At 28.3% G+C, this 27,955-nt stretch overlaps 1 long non-coding RNA gene across 1 annotated transcript in view; it reads right to left on the bottom strand.

The window, feature by feature from the left end:
* The window catches only part of LOC107441404 (uncharacterized), a 265,160-nt gene that overhangs the window by 182,012 nt on the left and 55,193 nt on the right, over window positions 1-27,955 (bottom strand). The window contains exon 3 of the long non-coding RNA XR_001583730.3: window positions 2,895-2,962. This is a non-coding gene — a long non-coding RNA (uncharacterized lncRNA). The remainder of the gene's footprint in view (window positions 1-2,894; window positions 2,963-27,955) is intronic.

Here is a 27,955-nt window from a genome sequence, read left to right as displayed (position 1 = left end):
ATATATATATATATTCCATCGCCTCACTTTTGCGCAGTAAAAATATAAACATAATATGAACTCAAAGCATTACACGACTTATAAAATTGATCCTTGACAACAAGAGTTACAATGTTGCTGATTCTCTCTGCCCTTATCTTTTCTTTTCATGAAAAAGTTACGATTATATTCGCATCCAATCCGAATTGATAATGATAAAAAAGAAAATGATGAAATGGGAATAAACCCATTTTTCAAAATTACCACTCCCGACATGTTCTTTTTCCTCTCAAAACAAAGACGTCGTAAGATCTATGACTTAATTTTTTCCCCTTCTCTTCAGCTAAGAAGAAGACTACTGTTATTTTTACTCTTCGTGAAAATGGAAAAAAAAAAGGGAAAAATTTATTATCAAATAAAGCTAAAAAATACCTCTCTGACACCGGAGGCTTAAGATCTATCATTCACAAAACGTCATTTTTCTTTATTTTGCGCTCGCTTCCCGCTTTACTTTTCTTTTTTTTTATGGACGCATGAATTGTTAATTTTTCCCTCTTTAGTAGTTCACTTGTGGGAAATATTTTTCATCCCTAGGACAGCTTAAAATCCGCCAAAATTGAAAATGTCACCTGGTCTTGGCGTTAAAGTGCCTCGCCATCTTGATGAGTATAAACAAAGTGCCGGAACAATGTGCTTTTCAACGCCGATATTTTCTTAGAATAATTTCCCTCTTCTTTCACTGTTTAATTTTAAGTTTTGAAAAACTTGTTATGATTGGAGAAAGTAGAGTAGGAAAAAAAATTTAAATTATGGATGAGGATGTCATTAGTTTTGAGATTTTTTCCTTCCTAGGTGGTTTGGTAAAAGATAGGCTTCGTTTGGTTAATTTATGTTGAGGCTTGAAATTGAAATTTATTTTTGTCTTTTAAAAATTATTAAAATTCTTTCCTTTAAACAGATTTTTTTTAGCTTCTTCAGAGTTTAATTAGATGATGTGTCACATAATTTCTGAGATGATTTTTCGTTTTAGAAAATAAATGAAAAATATTGTATATCTAAAATTAATGTAAAATGCAGATAATTATTCCCTTTTTAATCAATACTGCAATTATTAGAATTAGCATTACAATATATTTCAAAACTCATGTTGGATTCATTTGCTTTATTTTTACACGTTGATATTACTTAATCAAATATTTTAGAAATAGTATATTACTTTTAAAAGCATGTTTAAAAACAAATTAGAAATTAGACGCATGTTAAAAGAAGTTAAAAATAAAAAACATGTTAAAAACTGACAAAGAAAGTAAAAATGATTTTTGATTTCGTTGTCAAACATTAAATTTCCTACCTTTTCTAGAAAAAAAAAGAATTAAATCTCCTATATGCTTTAGACAATGAAATTGTGCATGGAGAATTTGTTCTTTCGTCAAATATTTTAAAATCATTTTCTCATTCTTCCATGAAAAATATTCTATATCTAAAATTAATGTAAAATGCAGATAATTATTCCCTTTTTAATCAATACTGTAATTATTAGAATTAGCATTACAATATATTTCAAAACTCATGTTGGATTCATTTGCTTTATTTTTACACGTTGATATTACTTAATCAAATATTTTAGAAATAGTATATTACTTTTAAAAACATGTTTAAAAACAAATTAGAAATTAGACGCATGTTTAAAAGAAGTTAAAAATAAAAAACATGTTAAAAACTGATGAAGAAAGTAAAAATGATTTTTGATTTCGTTGTCAAACATTAAATTTCCTACCTTTTCTAGAAAAAAAAAAGAATTAAACCTCCTATATGCTTTAGACAATGAAATTGTGCATGGAGAATTTGTTCTTTTGTCAAATATTTTAAAATCATCTTCTCATTCTTCCATAAATATTTTATTCAATTAAAAATCTAATTGAAAATTTATTTTATATTTAAATTTCAGCTAATTAAAACGTTTATAGAGAATATATTCCCTGTTAAATTTTATTCAATTAAGCAGTTAATAACGAATCACTTTTATATTTTAGCTAATATAACATTAAAAGATAATGTACAATATATTCTATTTTAACATTAATTAAAAAAAAATAAGAACTGAATCTCCTATATATTTCAGCCAATGAAATTGTGGATGAGAATTTGTTTGTTCTTTTGTCAAATATTTTATAGTCCTTTTCTCATTTTTCCTTAAATATTTTATTCTATTAAAATCCTAATAGAAAATTTCTTTTGTATATCAATTTCAGCAAATTAAAATATTTATAGAGAATCCATTCTCTGTTATATTTTATTCAGTTAAACAGTTAATAACGAATCACTGTTATATTTGAGCTAATGTAACATTAAAAGATAATGTATTTTCTATTTCCATTTCAGTCTATGAAATGACGATAAAGAATTTACTAAAATATCAAACAAAAATTGATTTCTCGGTTATATTTTAGTTAATTAAAAGGTTGATAGAGAATCTCTTATGTTTCAGTCAGTGAAAGTTAATAGATATTTTTTATCAGATTTAAACCAATTAAAAAATTAATAGATTTAAAAATTAGTAGAGTTATGTTGCAATTAGGATGTTATGTTGCAATTAGGAAAATATTTGATAGAAAATATATTCATTATTTTAGCTAAAATATTAAAAGGGAATCTTGCTCTTTTCTGCATTTCTGCCAGAGCCAATGAAAAGTTCATGTTGATTTATTTTATTTATGTATATTAATCAATTAAAATTTAATAGAGTATCTATTCCCCTATTTTATTTCAGTCAATAAAAAAATTGAGAGAAAATACTTTAATACTTTAGTTTAATAAGAAACTGACGGAAAATTTAATTCAGTCAAATATCAATTAAATTTTTAATTCAATTGAAGAAAAAGCTAATGTAAAATCTATTAATTTGTTATACTTACAAACACAGGTTATAAATTCAGTGAATGATCATAACTTTCTTAAATGCATTAGTTTGAAAATAGTCCATCTAGAAACAAAATAAGTTTCAAGCTATAAATATGAAACAGTAAATCTAAAACTTTTATAACACGTAATTTTGGTTAATATTTATAATCAATAACATATATGCAAGGAAATAAATTTTTTAAAATCAATATTTTATGTGAAAATGACTATAACTATTCTCCACCCAAAAGGTAAAAATATAAACAATTTCAGAGATAAATTGTGGAAGAAAAATGGGACACACATAATTTTTATTTTTAAAAATTTTTAAATACATAACATTATTTTGATAAAAGTAACCAGTAACAAATTATATTCCTTGGTTAAAGAATAAACTAGGATTTATTTTTAGAACTCGAATTTGAGGTCCTGAATCGACTGAATTGAAGGCTTCAGTTTGCTAAACATAATTAAAGGTTTTAGGAAACTTTAACAGTACATCTAAGATTTTAATGATTATTCTTTAAAGATTGAGCAGGGACTAGACACGAAATGGAAGATTATTGCAATGCATATATATATATTTTTTTAAATAATGTTTTCTTTTATTATGCTTTTCAAAATGTAACCAATAAAAAACAACATTAAAATTTAATAGACATGTCATTAGAACATATACCCGGTATTAAACTTCCATATTTGCTTCAAACTTTAATAACAGCATTTACCAAAAATGCTTACGATTTTTAAGTTGTGATAGATTTCGGATAATTTCCACCTATATTAAACATATTCCTTAGAGAATAAGCCATAAAATATATTCGGACCAAGCTCATTTAGTTAATAGAAAATCATAAGCCTCATAATCACTTCAAATGAGTATACAGGTCTTTAAAATTCAAAATCTCCATACGGACTATTGCTTGCTTAAGTGAAGTTTCTACTCTTCTACCACAAAGAGGTGAAGAAAAAAAATGGCGCATAATACTTCTTAAATATCTTTAGTTCTTAAGCTTACGTTTGCTCAGCACTCGACTCGACTTAGAAACTGCTCCCCACCATAAGATTTTGCTTTCAAATACATTAAAATGGCGTGCGTAGGAAATCGGGAAAAGGGAGGGAATTATTTCAGCTATTTGTTAAAATGGCACCACTTACTGCAGGCTGTTCCAGAGAGTAGAACATCTTCGCGTTCATCGATAATGTTGAATCATTAGGGTTAAGTCAAGGCGGTTATCGCACTATTTTCTAGTTCCTTAAGTATTCTATGTTCTGATGGTGATGTCTTGTTTTCCTGTAGTGTCGTTTTCTTGCCACCGTTGCCACCACTGGCAACAAAATATTGACGATTTCGAATAAAGCCACTCATTTCGAATTTGCAGTGGCCCATTTTGATTTCAGGAGCTGTACTACTTGCATAAGAGTTTGAAGACTGCTATGTTAGTCGAATTTTTAGTAAGGCATGGTGTAGAATATTTTATGTTCCAAATACTTAAATGGGATGTCCGGCGATTTCTTACAACTTTCTGACAACTTATTCAAGTAGTTAGAGCAAACTGAATAGTTTAGGGTGTTTAAATAATTTTTAAAGACTTTTTAAGGGATAATACTGTTATAGTTAAATGATAATAAGTAATAATCAACTGATAATAAAGTTATTATGCAAGAAAATTATATTTGAAAGGGGAAAAAACTAAGTTTTTTGTTCCATTCTAACAGTAAATAAACTGTTTTGGAGTATTTTTATCATTAAAATGATTTATTTTTTTTAAACAAAAATACAATAAAAATAATTTTTTGTGCAACGCAAAATATATTTTTTATCAAAAGTATTCACCCAATTTTATATTCTAGACACTATATATTTTTAGACACTAATTGGTTTTAGAATTTGAATTCGTAATTTATCTTTTGTAAAATATTCTACATAAATATATATCTTTGCAAACTATATATATCTTTGATAAATTTTTGTTTTTGAAATTTGGAATCAAAATTAATCAATTTGTTCATTAAAATAAGATGGAATTAAAATGCATAACTTTGAAACTTACAATATATACATAAAAAAAAGCTCAATAATGCATGATAATTATGCTTTTATAACGTTTCTCTATCTTAAAAGTATGCTTCTTAATTATAACAGAATACTCATTGTATATTCTAGTTAAGTATATTTAAGTTTGATTAAGTATATTTAAATTTTATTACGCATATTAAAATTGTATTAGGCAGTACTTAAGCTGCATTAATAATATTTAAAGAAATTGTAGGTCTTAAATTTAAGTAATCAAAATTGTTAAATACCAATAATAACTGTTTAAATATCAGATATGTGTTATCGATATGATTTTTTATCTGTTTTGTAATTATTCTTATCTATTAATTTGTTACTTTAGCTGAATTTTTCTTTATATTTCTGAAATAATGCTCCAAAAATATTTTTTTCATTTATTTCTTCAAGACTCTAAATAGTGGTGCTAAACAATATCTAATACAATAACAATGCTGAACAATAAGTAATACAGTAACAGTTCTAAACAATAATAAACAATTAATAGTATTTTTAATATTGCATAATTTTGATACGTAAATTGTACAAATATTTTCAGTCGTATTTTCTTCAATATATAATCTATAAGTTATCTCCTTGTAAATAGTTAGGGTCCCTCATTCATAATATAAAAAGGAATATTTTTAATGTTTTCTTATAACCTGAAATATTTTTAGATCTATTTCAAAAATAACTGTCAAAATTTTACTCTAAGAAATTTATTTCAGTTATTTCAGTAAAAATTTATTTCTCTCTATGCGTTATTTGAAAGTAGGGAAAAAGGTCGCATTGGCGATTTCAGTATTAAGAAAAGAAGAAAACGGACTGTTCATAAAAGCAGTCAGTCTGAACTAGAAAAACTCAGTAGAAAAGGTTTTTATCATTTTATAAGGTATAATTTTGACTACAAGATGGCCGTAGATTTGAAACTTATTTTATAAAAGCTAAATTATAGGGGTTAGAAAATATGACAAGGTACCTTGCCTGGAATGGCCGACCATAATAGGAAAATAGTTTCGTATCCCGAATTTCTTTTAAATATTTTGAAGGAAATATAGAAAACTTATTGAAGTCCACGTTCGATTTTTCTTTTTTTATTCCAAGTTTTATATGCACGTTATGCATAATGGAATGATATATATTTTTCTTTAGTTGAAAAAGTCGTGACTGACTTTCGTCAGAAAAAGTTTCACTTTTTGAATTCAAAATGTGTTCGATATTTCAAAAAAGTATAAAACTGTCACATTTTCCATGATTTCATCGACTAAATTCAATACATTAAACTATACAAAAACTTTATAAACTATTTTTAAAAGTTTTTTGTTTTTTAGAATTTTACAATCCTAGAAAAACATATATATGGTATTACGTTCATGATAAAGAATTGCAATATTTGCAAAATAGCAAAATGCATTTTAATTCGATTAAAAACAGATAAAAAATTATTAAGGGATGCCTTCTTTCATTTTATTTTTTAACAGATGCAAGATAGCAAGTTGTGTATCAATTGTAAAAACAAAATATTACATTTCGAAACTTGAAAATGTTCTTTTAACACAATGAATCAACCTTGAAAATCGGCATATTATAGTTATACCAGATGGCAATGTATATTCTATATGCGGTTCAGGTTAGTATATTACATTTCGAATTTGACAGACAATTATTATCGAAAAATTAAAAAGCCTAGGTTTCAACTAGTGACACGTATTCCTTACGCAGTAAAAACTGTAGTGTCTCACCGAATTTGAAGTTGAAAAACCCAAACAATTGTGTGAAGAAACTTTTTTTTCCGATTCAAAAACAAAGCGAGCCTTCATATATGATTTAAAGGGTACAATTTAAATGTAAATGCTTAAAATTAAATAATCGTAAATCAAACTCGCGCTTTCACACAATACGAGAATTATTTTCACTTCCAAAAACATTAATGTAGGCGGGCTTTGGATACCAAATATTCAAGAAACGCCAAGTCGAATATCGCAAGTAGTTTGCTTGCTATCCAGAAAGGTTTAGTAAGAATTCTTTACAGAAACAAATATTCTCCGTTAAAATATGCATGTTGTGTGTTTTTAGTTGTGAACTAACAATAATATTAAAATTTTTTAAACCTCTAAGAGCTTCATAAAGGATTTTATCACGTAATATTTGTCTTGACTGCCCTTCTGTTAAGCCTAGTTCGAATTCGTTTCAATTTTCTCGCAGTGCAACGCATTCGTTGGATTAATTTTATATTATGAATTATTGTGTATATGCATTCTAAAGTAATGATTCTCTGTTTAAGTCGCATTGTAAAAATTAATTTAACTGATTCTTTGTGTATCATTTTTACTGAGAAAACAAACGTTAATATTATTCAGTAACAAAAATAATAGCTGCTACTTTACACCGATACATATAGTTTAATCTTTTTCTGCGAGAACAGTCAAGAACAAAATATAAAAGTAAATGAAATTAGTTATAAGTTATAATTACTACTCTAGGTAGACTAAACAATCAGTGCTATGAACTTAAGTCAAAAAAATTTTTTTGAATGAAAGAGAAATGTCATTTCGGAATATTGGTATCTTGAGTCTTGTGTTTAAATGCAATAGGAAATCTCTCTGAGGCGTTAAATACTCCGGACTAAAGACTTGATGACTAATAGAATTGCGCTCTCTCCTATAGTCGGAATTTTCTCCAATATAATATCCCTGGCTGTAAGAGATCAAAAAAATCAGTCAGTGGTGTTGCAGTGTGGTGCGAAGATCGAGTGATACTACCATTGCTCACTCCTCCTATCTAAATTTTAATACTGTAATACTTGCATCCACAAATATTATCTTTGGATTATCGTTAGGATGGACCCCGGACCATCTACTATAGCCCATTCTCATAATCATCGATTATTTTATACATTTTAAACAAATCCCCGTAACATTTTGAGGATGCTTTATAGTGTCCACCTTTTACACACAATTTTATAATCCTTCTTTAGTCGCTTAATAGTAGTGACGAAATCAAAATATTACATGTTTTTTGGGTTAAAAATAAATATTTTAGTTCATAAGATGTAAATGCGTTTCTATGCTTGCATTTCTCTGTATATTTTTAACTGGCTTAGCATTAATATAATACCGTCTTAGCATTTATTAATCTCAATGTCAATTGATCGGAGTTGGAAAACTTATCAATCTATCAAACTATCAATGTATCAAACTATCAATCTTTAATTCAAATCTAATCAAATTCATGTGCATACTTTCTTTATTTCAGATTTTACAAGACCAACGCTTCAAAATACATAAATTAAGACATTACGAATCACTCTGTATTTTTGCCCAGATATACAAATTTTTGGATTATTGCAAAACTTTTAATGTCCCAAAAGTTTCCTGAGATAAATATGAGTTTCACGACCCCAAGGAACCAAAGGGGAATCTATTTTATTTGCTTAGATTTTTTCTTCTTCAGACTTAGTTGACAACAACAATTAGTTTGGTTACCTAAAGTAGATGTCGTCTACGTTTGGCACAGTACAGCCGATTTAGGTTCTTTTCCTACTAAGTTCGAGATTCCATGCACTTACCAATATTTATTTTTCACTAAAAAGGGCATTTTTAAACCATAAATTGTTTTCTTTTGATAGTCTATAAGCTGTCCAAAAGTTAATAGTTAAATATATTAAATTAAAATTTTTTACAGCAGTGTTTTTATTTTATTTTATAATCGGCCTGAAACAGCCAGCTGAAAACTGATTTTAAGACTATCAATGTTCATCTCCATATCTTTGTAATTTTGACCCCAACCCAGAAAACAAGAAAACTCCTGGATCAAGAGCATTGGGATAAACTACCTTTCGTGGGGAGCTTTTTTATGTAATTAACCTGCATTTGCGTTACATAGAGAAGAAAACCTCGAAAATGTCAAGTCCAACCGCAAAAGGATTCAAACGTATAGACTGAGTCTACCACTAGCGCTAGTCTACCACTGAGGATATTTTACACCAGCGAGTCGGGAGCAGAATTGCCCTCTACCAATCGTCACTGGAATTCGAACTTGGGTGACCTCGTTGAAAGGCGACTGCTCTAGCCTAAGAGTCACCACAACACCCTCTTTTAAAAGGAACTTCTAAGCTATTTTTTTTCTTGTAACAAATTCGATATTTTAAGTTATGCCCATAAAATGTATCAATCGTGTAACAATCCATTTTCGAATAAACCTCTCCTTCGGCAAGATCGGAACAATTCGGAGTTTATTGCGATCATTGGATGAGGTCGGAGTAAATCGGCTTTTATATACACCAAGAAAGGAGCTTCGATTTATCCAATTGAGTAACGGATTGTTTAGGGTCGCATCCGAAGGCCGTAATCAGGGCTAAAAGTGACGTAACCGCAGTTACGGGATTCCGGATCCCCTTTTGGGAGTTGTTCCGGAGATCACTTACGGTGTTAATCCTGTGGCTGTGGACATTGGTCAAACAGCAACAGTCACCGAAAGAAATCGTTTTCTTTTGGTCAAGCATGATAAAAAAAGTGTTCAATCGAGTTTTTTGCTGGATTTTGATTATACCATGCATATTTATGCATTTTGAATTTAACGTAAAAGCTTTATTGTTACTTTTAGCCAAAAAGTAAAAGAGATTTAACGATGAAATTTGTATAAATATATCTTTCCTGTTTTTTTAAAATTTTAATTTATCTAACAAATAAACTAGACAAAGTGTGCCGTAACATTTTTGTTTTTTCTTTCATAATATTTTAAATTTATATTGTCAGTATGTCCAGTTTATAATGTCCATTGTTTGCTTGTGATAAGATTAAAAATTTTAATATTCAAGTGTGTGAAAAATGTTAGTTTAATTTCATTTTGCAGCAATTTTAAGTCTTATGTACCACAATCTGCATTATTGCATTTTTGAAAGTTTTGTTCCTTGTGAGTGAGAATGAAGTTGCGTACGTTCTGATATCAACACAGGGTGTTTGATCCTACGCACACTTTAAAAAAATGCGTTCAATTTACATAAATTTATTTTAATTAATAAATATTTTGTGTATAATAGCCCATATAACTTGTCAAACCTGCCAAATATAGATATTGTAGTTATTATTTCACAAAACTTATCACTAATTATTATTATCACTAATTATTATAATCACTTATTATTATCCCCAATTATCATCACTAATTATTATCACCAATTATCATCACTAATTATTTAACTCTAACTTTACATATAACAGATACGTAGCGATGAGAAAAAAATTTTAGAGCTGCCAAATATAGATATTGTAGTCATTATTTTACAAAATGTATCGCAAATTATTATAATCACTAATTATTATCACCAATTATCATCACTAATTATTATCACTAATTATTTAACTCTAACTTTACATATAACAGATACGTAGCGATGAGAAAACAATTTTAGAGGAAGGAAAAAAATGGAATGCATGCCTATAAATCTTGATATTCTGTCGAATAGAGATACTTTGTCGATTACTGCACATTAGCTTCGCAAGAAAATTTTTGCCTCATTTTCCACCCATAAATTTTAGCTCCTAACCAATCACAGATTGTTACCCATATGCCATAGCTCTCTAATTAGGATGGATACACTTTATAAAGGGAACATACCAAGCGTAGTAACGAAATATTCAAGCATTTCATTTACATTTCTGTAATGTCTTATCAACATTGCAAAAATACTTAAAAGGGTTTCAATGAAGTATTTCAAAGATTTTGTGATGCTATCTATTTTGTAGAGATCAAAAACAACTGTAACAGAGGAGACAATGGCTTTCTACTTTAGATAAAACAAAAATGTTACGTCAGATCATAGCTAGATATTTAGTCGCTTAATAAACTCCTGTTCAAAATTAACACATGCATTTTTATATTTTAGAAAGATTTCTTTTTCAAATATTTCAGTGTGATTCTTTAACAGGCTACACTAGCAATCTAAATAACTCTAAGAGTCACTCGGCTAAAATATTTCGTTTCCATTATTGTTCTATTATCCATTCATCTGATTATTCAAAGAAACAGCATGTCTAAAAGATTTCGTTGTTCTATTATGCAGTTATCTGATTATTTATCATCTCAAAACGGTTTTAGATCATACGGAAAGTTTGTGGCGAACAGTAATTAGTAACATTAATATGTGAAACGGTTTCCAGATAGATTCCTCGAAAGTTTTCAAAATCTCCGCTAGATGGCAACTCAATTGTCGATGTGAAAATTCAGATGTTTTACACCAAAAAAATTTTCTTGTACAATTTGAAAAGTCTAGTTTAGCATAATTTTGCGTCCAATCTTTCGAACCGAAATCATAATATGTTTTATTTATGTATTTTGAAATTTTATATGAATTTTAAGTTTGTCAGGAAAAATGATAGCATATGTAACCTTTTTATAGGGCTTTATTTTTCTAGTTATAAAATATTAAATTTATGTTAAAATATTATTGGAATTATGATTGGTTTATATGAACAGAAAATGATTTATCTTATTACTACAAATTAATTTGATTTTTAAAAAACCATTTATTTATTTATTTTTAGTGGGAAGGTAGGATCTTAACAATTTTACTTCCAGTAAACAACTGACAATAAACTTAAAGAACTTTTGTGCTTATAAATAATCGAATTTATAAATTTTGTGTTTATAACTACACTGTAAGAAATTTTAATGTATAGTTGCCCCCATTTCTGGTATCGAGGTAAGCGGAACTTCTTTACAGTACATGTAGTCTCATTTTTTATTTACTTTTTCACTGATATAGTTTTATTTCTATTTATTTATTTATTATTTTTTTTTTTGTTTATTTACTGACAAACCGAATTTTCATTTTCATGCTCATTAGAGTTAAATTATGACTTCATTTTTTGAAAAAATAAGCTCAACGTTAGCTATATATTCGCGCTAATTTTTCCAAACAATTTTTATTTTGTCAATTTTAAGTAATTTTTGCACGATAATTACAGTTCTATACTTAAAAATGTATTTTGTATACTCTAACATTTAAAATGGGGGCAACTATACACCGAAATGCTTTACATTTTACAAATAAACTCGATAAGACATCAGAAAAGAAAGAGAGTTCTATTATCCATTTCACAAGGATCCAGAGCTCACAAGAGAAAATAGCTCCACAGCGTTAGCCTTTCTTCTTGACCCAACACTAACCTTTACTGTTACGCACTTTTTTATTTTCTTCCCTGTATTTTTTGAAGTTATCAGAAGAGGGCTGCACAAATTAGAGGAGAGAAAGCATCTTACAGACGACATTTAAAAATTAATAAAGTTAGTGTGAAGCATACTTCCCATTACTTCATAAAATATTAAATCAAAAAAATGATCTAGTTGATCAGTGGGCATGCAAGATTGATCTACTCAAAGGAGTATCGACTAAAAAGTGATAGAAAATTACAACAACAAAAAAAGAGATCTCCTCAAAGAAAATGCTATTTAAGCAAAATCTCTGAAACATTTTGCTTCGGTACAAATAAATCATGAAATTAAAAACCAACCATGAAAAGTAGAAGGTAGGGGCAATGCTTTCTCCTAATTCTTTGCCCGGGTTATAATCGGGTAACATAAAAGTCCCGTTCAGTGTCGCGGAAAGGTAAAATCATTGTAGCGTTCTAATTCCTGGGGCTTGTTTTTACCCGGGTGAGCAACCTTCTGCAATGAGAGGGGGTGGGGGAAATTACGTAGAAGGAGGGTGATTATTAGAAGAGGGGGGTTTTGGGCTCGTAAGTTATGAAGGAGCCATTAGAAAAAGGAAAGATTTCCACATTCCGTACTCCTACGATTCCGAAGAAATTCAATTAAGGAGAGATCGTAAATACGAGTCCTACACACATACAAAGCTCAAATCTCGTAGTGGTCGACTTGCCGGAGAATGTTGTCGACGCTAACAATTATTTATCCATGAGAGTTTAGTCTTCGGGTCGCAATCCATTTGAGAATTTTCTTAGAATGGTAACTTTTCACCGAGCTTTGTATTTAGTCGCATGATTTGTTTAGAGAATATCTGGTATTACTCCTCCCCCCCCCCATTAAACACTGATTTTTTTATGCCGAATATGGCTTTCTCAGCAATAATTTTCGATTTATTTTTGTTTTCACTCAATCGTTTACGATGATTAATTTTTTAGTAGATAAGTATATAAAAATTATGGCTCAGGGGAGAGAGCGATCGCGTTCCAATGAGGCGAGCCGGGTTCGAATCCCAGTCGATACGAATTCCGTATCCGGCTTGCACCGACCGCAGTGCTGACGTGAAATATCCTCAGTTGTATACGGATCATGAGTAAGAGTCCCCTGGCGGTCAGACTAACCGTGGGAGGTCTCGTGGTCTTCCTCTCCATGTAACGCAAAAAAGGGTTAGCTTGATCAAAAAGTCCTCCACGGTGGCATATGTCTCCCAATACTCAATCCAGGAGTTCCCTTGTTCCGGATTGGGTTCAAAACTATAAGGCTACTGAGTTGAATATTACATAACCTATGTCTGGAATATTGTTTTCATGCAGTTTTAATTCATTTGCAATCGCATTAGTGTCTATCAACGTTTCGTGCTTTCTTTCTTTTTTCTTTTTTTTTGATCTGCCCATTTACTGATTCTTTCATTTGCCGATTCACTGATTCGCTGATCCAGTGACTCGCTTGATTTTTACATGAGTTCTTTTTTCCCCTCATTTACTCGTTATATATACATAATATTTATATTTAAATGTTTATGATAATTACCTTTTAAATGTAGAATATATTTAAAATGTCATCTGTCTATTAATATATTTAAATATCTTCTACACCACATATTTTAGGGTTTGACAGGTTTTGATTCTTTAAATTTATTTATATACAGATTCACACATTAACTGATCAATGATTAACCTTTCACAATTCACCAATTCTCTATTAATCCGTCAACAATGAGAAGGAAATTCTGGTAAAGTTATAGTATACTTGAATGGTAATAGTATTTATGGTTTAAAAAAAACAAGCATAATTTTGAAAACAAAAGTAAAAACATCACAAAAGTACAGTATTTAGACCATTCATTTGGTATTTTTTAAATTCATATGGTAATGGTTTACCGCAAGTGTTGGTATTCAAAAATATAGTTCTTATTAACACACATTAAGTAAAAATACAAAACTAAAAAGTAAATTTAACCAAATAAATGGTTTCTGCTCTAAAGTCTTATGATAAAATCACCAAATTTTACCAGAATTACCAAATTTTATCACATATTATAAATCCAAATTTTACTAAATTTTATAATTACCAAATTTTACCAAAGCGCTTCGTAACGATTACCGAGTTCTTTGATGTTTCCATAGAGTTATAAATACGGCAAATTTTACCATTCTGTTAATTTTTTCAGCGTAATTTTCCTTTTTTCTATCATTTTTTGCTTCCTTTATTCCCTCGCTGTAATAATAATCAATTATATTATTGATTGCCGTAAACAATGTACTATTCATTGAAAAAAACTTTGTACGATGAACGTTCTTCTGCTACGTGGACATATTTTTTTTTTAAATCGAACTGATAAAAATATTTTACAATGGGAAATTCTGTCAAATTGTTTAGAATCTGATTAAAACAATTATACTTCAAAATATGATCTTACAACAAAAGTTACGATTATTTGATAACTAATGTAACTATTACTAGTTTTTTAACTAAATTTTATTAGCTATGATCTAAAATACGAATACAAAAGAGTACTAGTATCAGTTCTCGTAAAAATCAACAGCTTTCCTGTTTGCTATTGCAACAGGAAAGCTGTGTTGTCTCTTGATTTTATTTTGTAACGTTCTATTTTATCGAATCACTGTTTCATCATAACGATATGCTAGTAAGAAGATTTTTCCCATTAATAATTATCCTCTATTTATTATTATAAGGAATATTTAACAAAAATTTAAATATGGTTGAATAAAGAGGCCATTGTGTTAGCTTAACAACTGAACAGTAAAAAAAAGAAAAGGTTATTTCCTCAAAATTGAGCGAAAATGTCACAAAATAGCACCGAAACAAATGTAGTCGAATTTGAAAACCATATGTACTCATTATTTAGTATACTGGCATGATTACAACAGCATACACTCATTTTTGATAGTATGCCCACTCTTGTTTAAATAACAAAATACTCGAAATAGTTCAGGATAGCCTGGTCGGTAGGGCACTGGGCCCATGTCCGAGAGTTCGTGGATTCGAACCTCACCAGCCGAAGAAAGTTGGTGACTGATGCACGTCAAAATTCCGTCAAGTCGCAAAGTCCTCCATGTTCCCATAACAAATCAAAACCTCTGGGGGTACTGGATTGGAGACCGATCGTTCTCTGATTCAGGTCAAAATTACGATGTGTTGATGAATGAATGGATGTATGAATGGGTCCGCCTTGTAAACATGTCTGACGTATGATGTGGCAGAAGTCGAATTCTTGGTCATAGATGGCGCCACTGAAAAACAAGAACCACACACTCTGCCTTAAATTTGCTCAGTTTCGCCAAGCAGGCTTGCCCGTGTGGCAAGTGGCATTAGAACCAACCATTACTCAAAATGAGTACATGATGCCATTTTTGTAACTATACCTTTTACTTAAAAAATGAGCATATGCTGTTTTGAGAATTTCACTGGACTCAATAAAAAGGACATCGACAAATTCGACTATATTTCTTTCGACTATATATATTTTGACCTATTTTTGGTTAATTTTTAGAAATTTGTTTTTGCAGTGTATGCGGCTTCATACTGAATTAAATTTCGTTTTTTGAAATGGTAATTCTAAACGCTGAATATTTTTTAAAAAAACTTAACATTCTTAAATCTAAAAACGTATTTCAAAAAGTCAATTAACACGTTATTAAATCTGGAAATACGAGTGTTTTCAATTGATCTCAAGCCCAAAAATGTGAAAGTTTTCAAAGCCTCATACAACATGTTCGTTCATAAACGAAGAAATTTGAATCTGTTCATAACGTCGCTTAAAATTCATAAATCTGAAAATGTGTTTTAATACAATCTTCAGTTCAGAAAAGTTAGTTTTTCGAAACGTAAATAAGCATGTCCCTAAACCAAAAAACTGTAAGTATTTACAAAAATCACTTAACATTCTTAAATCTATAAATTTAAGTGTTTTCAAAATATCGATTAACACGCTTTTAAATTTTGTTTTAAAAATATTGAGATGCTTTGCAATACAGAAAAGTAAATGTTTTCGAAACTTCACAAAGCATGCTCCTAAACCTAAAAATGTAAGTGTTTTTGAAAATTACATAACATTTTTAAATATTAAACCTGAAGAGTTTAAAAAAATGTAAATTAGCACGTTCTTAAATAAAAACTAACATAAATTAATCTTAAATTTGTAAATTTAAGTTTTTTAAAAGTGTTAAATGTTCTTAAACCTAAAAATTTAGGTGTTTGAGTATTTGAAAAAATTATTAACTTGTTCTAAACCCAAAAAGTGCTAGTATTTTCAAAACGTCATTTAACGTGTTGTTAATCGATAAATATAGCTGTTTTCAAAAAGCTGCTTGATATGTTCTTTAAGTAAACTTTCAACTATATTACAATCCAGAATACATTTCATGTTAGTGCATTATTGATCTAAAGATTTACGAGTTCAACAGAATTTGGTATTTATTGAAATTTATTGATTTATTCAATTCTTGTCATAAATCATCATAACAATTATGAAATAAAATAAGAACACTTTCTTTGGAATTCGGTCATTATTTAGCGATTTTGATTTACATTTCAAGGAAAACAAATTAATCCCCTTTTGTCATGCTTGCAGATAACCATCTATTAATGTAAGGAAAAACGATAATACTTAAGTGATTAAGTGCCTTTATGTAAAAATATGAATTCAATCAACGCTAATGGAAAACAAGCTCACATAACAAAAGCCTATTGATGAAGAAATAAAATAAAAACTCATGCACCAATAATATTCCATCTCCTCGTTTTTTTATACTTTACGAACGTAACATCCATCATGGACAAATTTAACAGGAAAAAAATGGAAATAACGAAAAGAACATAAAAAACCTAATGAAGACAGCCGCGTCAAAATAATTCACAAATCGCAATCAAATACGCACTCAAAACACTTAGGTAATCAAAAACCGGGTACAGTTAATGCACCCGAAAAATCTCCTCTCTCTAAGAAAAAAAAAAGTCTGTTAAAAGCGACTTTCTTAAAGATGTCTCCTTTTTTTTCCGTCTCCTTTTTTCATCTTTTATCTTCTACAGCGTAAGTTAGTAAATGATACAGCCTTCGAAAACCTTTTCGGCTAATAGAATGAGAGAAAGTGATGCCGGGGCTAAGTCGGGTGAGACGGGGAGGTGAGTTGGAAGATCTACATGATCAAGATCTAAAGTGAGGAAGGGTTGGGGCTGAGAGGAGGCTGTATATTATTCAAATGTTACAATAGCTCTTGCCGCCGAAAGATCGGGTGAGTCTCTTTCTTGCTCTGAGACAAATGGGTACAGCTCTTATCTTTTGGTGGCTCAGAGTGGGGCAAAAGACCTCCTCTCACGTGATTTAATGCCCCTTACCCCTTCCCTTTTGCTTTTGTTTCTACTCTTCGATTTTGTTGCCAAGTCTTGAAACACGCATGGGTAGTAAAGGGGTGTAAAATAAGAAAAAGAAAATTTTTATTATATTTTTCGAGTAACAACAGGAATTAGAACAAAAAGAAACGTTCCTCTGCCTGTGTTACTCTTACAATTTAGCTGGTTCTTTGAAAATATTACAAATTATTTGTTTTCAGAAACATGACAACAGTGGTTTCGAATTTAACTTGAAATTAAGAGAAGGAAGTGAAGACAATAAATACTAACGTATTAGCAGCAAATGTGCATTAAAATCTAAATATAATAATGTCATGCATAATAGTCCTCGCGGATACAACTGATAAACGTATAAGCAGTAAATATGCTCTCAAACTTAATGAAAAGCAATAATGTTACTCGCGAGAGGTTTTGTCTATTATTATAATTATTACTATTAATTACTATTATTTATTACTATTATAATTATTACTATTATTTATTACTATTATAATTATTACTATTATTTATTACTATTATAATTATTACTATTATTTATTACTATAATACTTATTACTATTATTATAATTATTATATTTGCTATTAATTTTATAATAATGAATATATATTAAAAACGCTGTCATACTGTGAAAATTGATAACATTTTACGATGGAGATAATAACAGAGATACATTGATAATACAAATAATCATTTTCTGTTAATGTAATAATAACAACAATATACTGGAACTGAAACGTGTTAAAACATGTAAGAAAACCTCAAGAACAAACCAAATTAGGTGATTTTTTTATGTGAGAAATATAATAAAATTACATGCAAAAATTTTATCTACTAACATTACGTTTTGTGAAACAAGACGTTTGCTCAACGAAATGGATATTTTTAATCAACGTACAATAACAATGCACATTTGAAAGTGATAACAGTGAAATTTACAATAAAATTACTTGAAAGAAGGTTGATCTAATAGAGAGTATACATTTGAAAGAGATAAGTATTAAAATGTAATAAAAGTACTTGCATTAAGCTTGTTTTACCTATGTGATAACAAAGAAAACTTATTTGAAAGTGATAACAATGAGAAATGAAATAACATTACACGATATAGGTTCCTACGTCAACTATAAAAAGTGTGATACGAAGTTATAATAGTAAGTATTATAATAGTACGTTAGTATAATAGTACAATAGTACGAAGTCATAATAGTACGTTAAGCAAGATAACAAAGCAAAATGTAATATCATTACGTAAAAAAATGTACTTTGCAAGCAAAAAAAGACAATTGAATACAAGCAAAACATAATCAAAATTATAAACAGTCATTGCTTTCATATTTTTCATTATTCAACGCTTCATTACTTTTCTTACTTATTTTTTGTCTCCATTCAGTTTAAGATATTGATTCAACATAAATTTTCTTAACTGCTTTGAAACTCCGAATAAATTAGATTAAAATAACAGCGCTAAAGTGTTAAAATGAAGTAATATATGTCTGTGGTACTTAAAATTCCATGCCAAGTGTGCAATAATTTTTGCAAAAATAATTATAATGAATTCCAGGTTGGGTATTTATGCAAATAAATGAGGTAGGAAAAAGTAACAATTCAATCAAAGCATCTTTTCCTCTTAAGAAAGTTGAATTCAGTTTATTATGGTCGTACTCATCACAATGATTAAATAAAATACAATCAGTGGTAAATGGATCTTTTTAAACAAAACCACTGGTTCTAGGAGGTGATGGCTAAAGACGGGAGATATTCCTCTCCATGTGACGCAGATAAGTCTCATACGATGGCTAGTTTTTTTTTTCCTTTTTTTTTAATGCTTGTTTTCTGAGTCGTGATAGCTCAGGAACGTCCACCGTCCAGTGAGGTGACCCAGGTTCGAATCCCAGCAGTAGGCAGTAGTCATGGGTTAGAATCTCCTTGCCGTCGGGCTAACCATGGGTTGTTTTCGTGGTTTTTCCTCTCCATGTAATGCATATGCGAGTTAGTTCCATCAAAAAGTACTCCGCCAAGGCTAGTTTGTTCGATTGATTGATCAAGGAGTTTGTCTTTTGGATTAGGTTCAAAATTACTAGACTATGGAGTTAAGCATTGATAGTTATAAATATTCGGTTATTCAACACTGCTAAAAAAATGCGTGTCTTCTGGGTTGGGTTTTAAACTAAAGAGCCACGGAGGTGACCGTTTAAAGCTGCAGAGGTGAGCAATAATAACTGCAAATATGTGCACCGAATTACAAAAAGTGATCCGGTAAGGTAATGGTAAGCACATAAAGTACGTTAAAATAAAATAAAAACAAAAGTATTATAAGTTTAAAAAAGACAATTTATTCAGCCAATTATTTAAATAAAATGAGTTTTATGGAGAAAAAAAATCTTTAAATTTATACATTTTTAAGCTATTTTTTTAATACCTTATAGTAATATCTTATTATATAATATTTTAACATAGTAATATCTAATTATATAATATTTTAATGTCTTTAATATCTATAATAAATTTTCTAAAATATCTTATAAACAAACTCTTTCACTAACTTCTTCAATATAGATGTCATTTCTAAAACTTCAAAATTTTACAACTGAACAAAAAAAAAACATTTTTAATAAAAGAAAATTGAATAAATGAAAATAAATTTTTTTATTAAAACAATAATTTCTTTAATTTGTACGTTTATAAGTAAGTCTATATCCATCTTTGAAACACAACAATTTATTGGTTGTCAAAAAAGATGTTACATATTTTTCCTTCAAACTTCAAAAAAACTTTATTTAGAATATTTTGCTACTCGATAACTACAATGTTGTGGAAGAAACTTTACCCCTAAAACACCCCACTTTCCCTCATCAAGCAGCACACAACCCTTTCTTTTCATTGGAGGGGTAAAAATTTTATTTTATTTTTATTTCTAGACGGTTGGAGTTAAAATTGATTACAATGAAGGAAGGGGGTAAAAGGCGTTAACTACCCGAAGCCATCTGATTGGCTCATTCTGAAGACTGTTGCCACTATGTTTTGACCGTTATGAAGATGAATTTTTTGCTGCTGTCGTTAGCTTTTAACGCTAGCTCTTTGATACATTTCGTCACAGACAATTTTAAAATCTAGACAATAAAAAAAAATGAGAGACATAAAAAATTTAAAATTGTTTCCTGGTTTCAAAGGAGAACGAAAAAGGTTTGGTGGCTTTTCTTACTCTTCCAAATCAGACAGCTTTTATGCATGTGTATATATATCTATATATATTTTGTCAAGAATAAATAAAAATATTANTTATTTTATTTTTATTTTTATTTTTATTTTATTTTAATTTTATTTTTATATTATTTTTATAACCGGCTCTGAACAGTCTACCTTTTTCTGAGGTTACGACTATCAATACTCAACTCCGTAGGCTTGCAATTTTGAACCCAACCCAGAAGACAAAGGAGATTCTGGAGGAAACATTGGGAAAAACTAGTCTTCGTGGACTTCTTGATGGAACTTACTCGCATTTGCGTTACATGGGCAGGAAAACCATGAGAACCTCCTATGGCTAGTCCGACAGCAAAGGGATTCTGACACAGGATCCGTTTACCACTGAGGATGTTTTACGTCATGACAGCGGTCAGTGCGAGATGGGAGCAGAACTCCTATCAACTAGCCGCCGTTGGGATTCGAACCTAGGTCAACTATCTCCTGAGCCACCGTGGTTCAGTTATATATGATAACCATATTTTCCTAGGTGAAATAATGTCTTGTTAATTTGATATTCTCAAACAATACTACGTATTTTCTCACAAGTTCGTGCAATACAATTATTTTAGTTAATTGTTTTGCGCAACATAAAGTTAAATATAGGCACAAAGCAATACATGAAGTTCGAAAATTACTAACAATTACAATGGTTCGTTATTGTTAATAATCTTATGGTCAATGATTGCAAATAAGTTTATAAACAATGATTATAAGCTAATATATAATCCTAAATGATGTATAATTAAAGTTCTTCTGTACTTAGTGCAATGTTGTTTTTTAATCTAATATTTCCCCACACAAAGTCTTTTCACACGAATTCTTTTCATAGCTACACAATACATACGTTTTTATTATTTAAAGTAACAAATTTCTAATGGTTACTGGGTTCAAATTTCTAATAGTTACAAATTTCTAATGGTTATGATTACAAGTAATCATACGATATACGATTATAATCAGTCTTAGGAACAATGGTTATAAGTACAAATATGATTCATGAAATAAATATTTGCAATTAATCATACGATCTATAATAAGTAGTCATCTGATCTATGACTACAAGAATTCAAACGATCAATGATTAGAAGTTACCATGGCAATGAATAATTAAATACTCGTGCAATCATTGCGCACGATTACTGTCACATTTTTTACAGACCTTTAAGAAATACAATGTTATTTAACATGTTGTTCCATTTGATCGATAGAAAATAAAATATGTTCTGTAAAGGCCTCAATTATCCCGTTTTGATGTTTATTACAACTGCCCTTCTCTAAAATAATTTCTCAGATTTCGGGAGAAATTTTGTTTTTTCCTCGCTTAAATATTAATTTGCGAATCACAATTACAATAGATTTTTTTGCTTTCATTTGTATAAAGATGATAAAAATACATATAAATGAAGTTCTTTGTGTAACACCCTGTATATAAGTGATTCAAGGTGTTCTTAAATACAAAACTCTAGCTAATTTTATTTTAAAATTAATTTTTAAGTAGTTTTTAGTTTAGTAAAATTTGTGTAATATAGAAATCTTATATATCTTAATATAGAAACAAAAAAAAAATACATGTGAAATAATTAATAAAGAAAGTTAAAACATTAATACTAATTTAAAAATAATTCAAAAATTTCTAATTAAAGACTTTTTCGTTTAAATTGTATTCAAGTTATCATGTTAAATTGCATTCAATGATGTAATATCTAAATTATTTGTCTATCATACCTTAGTAATATTTTCTTTATTTCCAATAAATATAATTTTTAGGAAATATATCAATCAAATTTGCTCTTTTCTGAGCATTGCTTGAATCAGGAGAATTGGCGTCAAGGAATGTAATAAAATTTGTCAAGAAGGTTTTCACTTTTTTTAAGAGACAAAATAACCTTAAAAACCTTAGGAAAGTTATTTGAAATCAGATTAACTTATCTTCAAATTTAGACTGACTTCAAATTTTATTTAAACTGAAAAAATTGTTTTTAAAAATTCGAAACTTATTTGCATTCATATCAATAATGAATGTTTTAGAATCGGTAAAAAATGTTTGTTTTCGTATTTTTGTTTCCTCATTATATTATTAATTTAAGACTGTGCTGTGATCCGCCTAAAGTACAATCATATAAATCCTATTCCCTCTTACGAATCACATGAATTCGAAAAGTGTATCCCAATTAACTAAGTCATCACATACTTGTGGAAAAAAAACTAAGAAATGGCTTATGATGCCATCTATCGGTCGAAATTCTAAGTACATTCATTGATATGTAGTTTTTGTAAGTTGTAGACTTTATATGGACCGAGATTTGATCATTGATTATTTCAAAGGAGACGACCAAATCTGTAATCAAAAATAAACTTCTTTCTTACTACTTTTCGCAAATAGGTTTTAATAATTAATTAAAACAAGCACACATTAATACTACTTGAATTTTTTAAAGACTGAAAAGGTTCAAGATTTTCTTTTAAAGAAAATAATGAAAATAAATTACATAAAAAATTTAATCATATAAATTATTCACTATAAATAAAGGTAGGTAAACTTCAGACAAAAATAAAGTGTAATAANGGGATGTAATAAAATTTGTCAAGAGCGTTTTCACTTTTTTTAAGAGACAAAATAACCTTAAAAACCTTAGGAAAGTTATTTGAAATCAGATTAACTTATCTTCAAATTTAGACTGACTTCAAATTTTATTTAAACTGAAAAAATTGTTTTTAAAAATTCGAAACTTATTTGCATTCATATCAATAATGAATGTTTTAGAATCGGTAAAAAATGTTTGTTTTCGTATTTTTGTTTCCTCATTATATTATTAATTTAAGACTGTGCTGTGATCCGCCTAAAGTACAATCATATAAATCCTATTCCCTTTAACGATTCACATGAATTCGAAAAGTGCATCCCAATTAACTAAGTCATCACATACTTGTGAAAAAAACTAGGAAATGGCTTATGATGCCATCTATCGGTCGAAATTCTAAGTACTTTCATTGATATGTAGTTTTTGTAAGTTGTAGACTTTATAGGTGTCGAGATTTGATCATTGACTATTTCAAAGGAAACAACCAAATCTGTAATCAAAAATAAACTTTTTTCTTACTACTTTCCGCAATAGGTTTTAATAATTAATTAAAACAAGCACACATTAAAACTACTTAAATTTTTTAAAGACTGAAAAGGTTTTGAATTTTTTTTACTTTTTAAAGATAATGAAAATAAATTACATAAAAAATTATCATATAAATTATTCAATATAAAAAGGTAGGTAAACTTCAGACAAAAATAAAGTGAAATACTAATTTCAGCACCATCAATGAGATTACAGAAACTCGCTCCAAAAATATCAATCAGTCTATTTAAACATGGTATATAATTACTAATTAAATAAAGTGTAATAACATTATAAAAATACCTATCTCATTTTACAATACATTTAATTTATGTTCAATATATAATTGCACATAACTATATTTTATGCATGAAGCACACTAGAAAGATGATAGGGCTAAAGTAGACACTATAAATACATCTGTTATGTATTACTCAAAATTATCCTAAACGTTTTGTTGGGTGAGTAAAAACTCCGTTATACTTTAACATGCCATCACACTTTATAGTTAAGTAGTACTTAGTTGATTGTAATTTAAGAATATTTTTATAGATCGTTTTTAATAATATAATATATTTGATACAAGCATATTAATTATTAATTAATATGCTTATTTAATAATTTAATAGTCACTTTTGGATTTCATTTAATAAACTTATAACAAACAAATGGATCCATAGGTTCCTGTGTGGACTAATAATTGGGAAGCTATTGTTTACAAGACAGCTTCCAGCTTTCTTTGAAAATAATGTGTGTTAATTGAAAAAACAACACTTATTAGTATATTTATTAATTAGATTAAATTGTCTTGTGAAGTATTCATAAATTTTCAACAATTTATTGATTAAGATTAATTAATTTTTGTGTGCTTTGCTTTAAATCTATTAATGCTTTAATAGATTAAAGATTTTTTTATTATGAAATTTTGATTAGGAAATTTTATAGTTTTTATAGCAGCTTTAAAATATGCAGCTCCGAAATTTATCATAATTAGTAATTTTCATTATTCAGCGTCATTTGGAAATTGAAAAAAAGGAATATTTACTAATTGAGAGCATTTATTTAATTAAATACATATAATTCCTATTTTTCATATTGTTATTATAAATATTTTTATCCAACTCATTTGGAGTTAGATACGACAAAATATGTCACGTTTGAGACCAAAATCTTCATTGTGTTTGCATATTGCATACAAATGTACTGTGCGCAAAAAATAAATGCACCACCCTGAATAACTAACTTTTGATCTAATGATCAGATCATCACGTTTTTGGACTTTTTGAGATATGGTGAAATAAGCAAAAAATAAATTTGCATAAAGGTTTCCAAACTTCGGACTGTTCTCTTTACCAAATTATTGGGATCATATTTTCCAGATTTCCGATACCCCCTATATTTTGGGATTTAGAAATCAAAATCCGTCGAAAAAAAAGATACGTCTAATCAGAGAAAGTACGTTTGTGCTGCATTCCTTAAAATGATATAAAAAATTGATATAATGTAATATAATGTAATATAATGTAATATAATATAATATAATATAATATAATATAATATAACATAATATAACATAACATAACATAACATAACATAACATAACATAACATAACATAACATAACATAACATAACATAACATAACATAACATAACATAACATAACATAACNTAATATAATATAATATAATATAATATAATATAATATAATAACTTAAAATATCGTCTGCACTAATTAGCATATTTGAGGTTACCCTTTGAACCTATATGATTGAGTCCGAAGTTCCGATCATTAGATCAAAAGTTTTTCAATGTGGTCCGTTTTTTTCGCACCCTGTACTTAAGATGTAACTTTAGTATCATTAATAATATGCAAATTTACATTTTAAAAAAGAAGATCATTAAATTAATGCCATACTTTTTCCCAAGTTTTCATGTAAACTTTGTAAAATTAAGTTAACAGTTTTAAAACTAACTAACTGTTAATCATTAAAATTTGCAAAAACAGGTTTTGATTATGTAAAAAACATTCGAAATTTTGCGAATTCTAAACTATTTACTTTGCTAATCTAAATATAAAAAAATCAATTGAATCAATGAGTTATAAAACCGGTCATTTCCAACAAAACTAATTTTACTGGACGGAGAAAAAACTGTATAGTTTAAGTATCAGCTTGGTATAAATAGAGCCTTTTTTACTGCAAGAAATATACTATACCAAGTAGGTGAACATGAATTTTGTATATCTTAACTATATATTTACGTCAGTATATCTTAACTATATATTAACTATATATTATAATGCAAAAATCTAAATTTCGAAGAAAAAAAATTACTGGTTTTAGGACTAATCGATTCAATTTAAAAAACAGTTGTTTAAGTTGTGAGCACAAATTTTGAAAAAAATATGTCACAAATCAAGCTATTTATATTTATGATAAAACATATAAATTGAAATAAATATAATTTACGAATGGGATATGAAGCATTTTCTCAGCTTATAGAATATATATTTTACTGCGTTAAATATTTCATCAATGAACATAAAAAAAACAGATGATTGAGTAACTTAAAAAAATTTAGCGCTTTAAATTTACTGAAAATTTATTTAATGATAAAAAATATCAGAAACATATATAATTCTTATGGAATACAAATACAATCACTGATTAAAGAAAAGTCATAATTTTATTTAGTAAAAACGGAATGTCATAATTATTTTCTTTGATGAAAGCTAAAATTTTTTATTAACCGAATAATTTATTTGCGAAAAAAATTTAGCTTATTGTTTAAAAAAAAAGATGTAACGGAGAAAAGATAAAAAATTATCAATTTTGAAAAATAACATTGATGTTGTATGATGTATAGTTACCAAAATGAAATGGTTATAAATAGCTTTTCTTGGGAGGGAGGGAGGGAAAGGGAGTACATACGTACTTTGGTAAATGTACTTTTTCTAAACAAACATGTTTCGTTTGCGACGGATTTAATTTCTGATGCTCCAAATATGGAGAAGTAATCACTATCTGAAAATATGGTCTCCAAATTTTATTATTTAAACGATGACGATCGAATTCTCTTAATAGTCTTACCATTTGATTATTGCTTTTTTTGAGCGCTCTAAAAATGTTTAACAGAAACAAAAATGTTTTCCCCATAATTTAAATGCGCGTTTACTCAAAGACATCTATTTGAAATTGATAGCTAAATAATTATTTTTTTATTAATTAGTTTAATAATTATTGAAAAATTCTTACTTTGTAAGGTTCAAGATTTTTAATCATTTGTGAATTCACACTGTGAAATTTTAAGTTTAAAAATCCGAGTTTTAAAAAGAGTTTAATTTAAAAGCTTAATTAATATGAATAATTAAGCTTTTCATAATTCATGAATAATTAAACTTTTAAAAATATATTCACTTTTCGAGAATTATACTACTAATTTCGTTAAAGTATTAAATTTTGTTATTTATAATTATGTATGTAGTTTAAGAATGTATTAAATTTCGTATCATTAACAGCTCAAGCATTCTTCAACAAATAAATTAATTCATGAAATTATAATACATTACAAATAAAGATCTCTATTTTAGTATTTTTTAGAAAGCACTTTTTTTCACGAACTTATATATCACGAATTTATTTTTATACCACGAATTATACTATAGAAAATTTCTAATAGGTTTAATGAATTACATGCCATTTATTTGAATTTAAATTCTAATATATATAACTCTCTTACGTGACTCCCAAATTTTGGCTGTATTTCTTTTCCGCCAGTGGCAACGTTTGCTTTGTTTTGTTTACATTACTATTTCTCTTACATGGCGAATCGACCAATGATTGCCGATAAAAATGTCACATTCCAAATCTAGTTGAGGTGGCTCAACATATAGCGCTTAAAAAACGGAAACTGAAATAACCAGAGAGCATCAGCTGCGGCAATCTCATACTATTAGGCTAGGCAAAAGTGATTAGTCTTTGTCGATAGATCTCTATTTTAGTATTTTGTCAAAAGCGCTTTTTTTCACGAATTTATATATTATGAATTTATTTGACGATTTTTGATTTATATCACGAATTATACTATAGC

This window comes from Parasteatoda tepidariorum, chromosome 4, assembly GCF_043381705.1.
Source record: "Parasteatoda tepidariorum isolate YZ-2023 chromosome 4, CAS_Ptep_4.0, whole genome shotgun sequence".
Classification (NCBI taxonomy): domain Eukaryota; kingdom Metazoa; phylum Arthropoda; class Arachnida; order Araneae; family Theridiidae; genus Parasteatoda; species Parasteatoda tepidariorum.
This window is presented reverse-complemented; position numbering and strand designations above follow the sequence as displayed.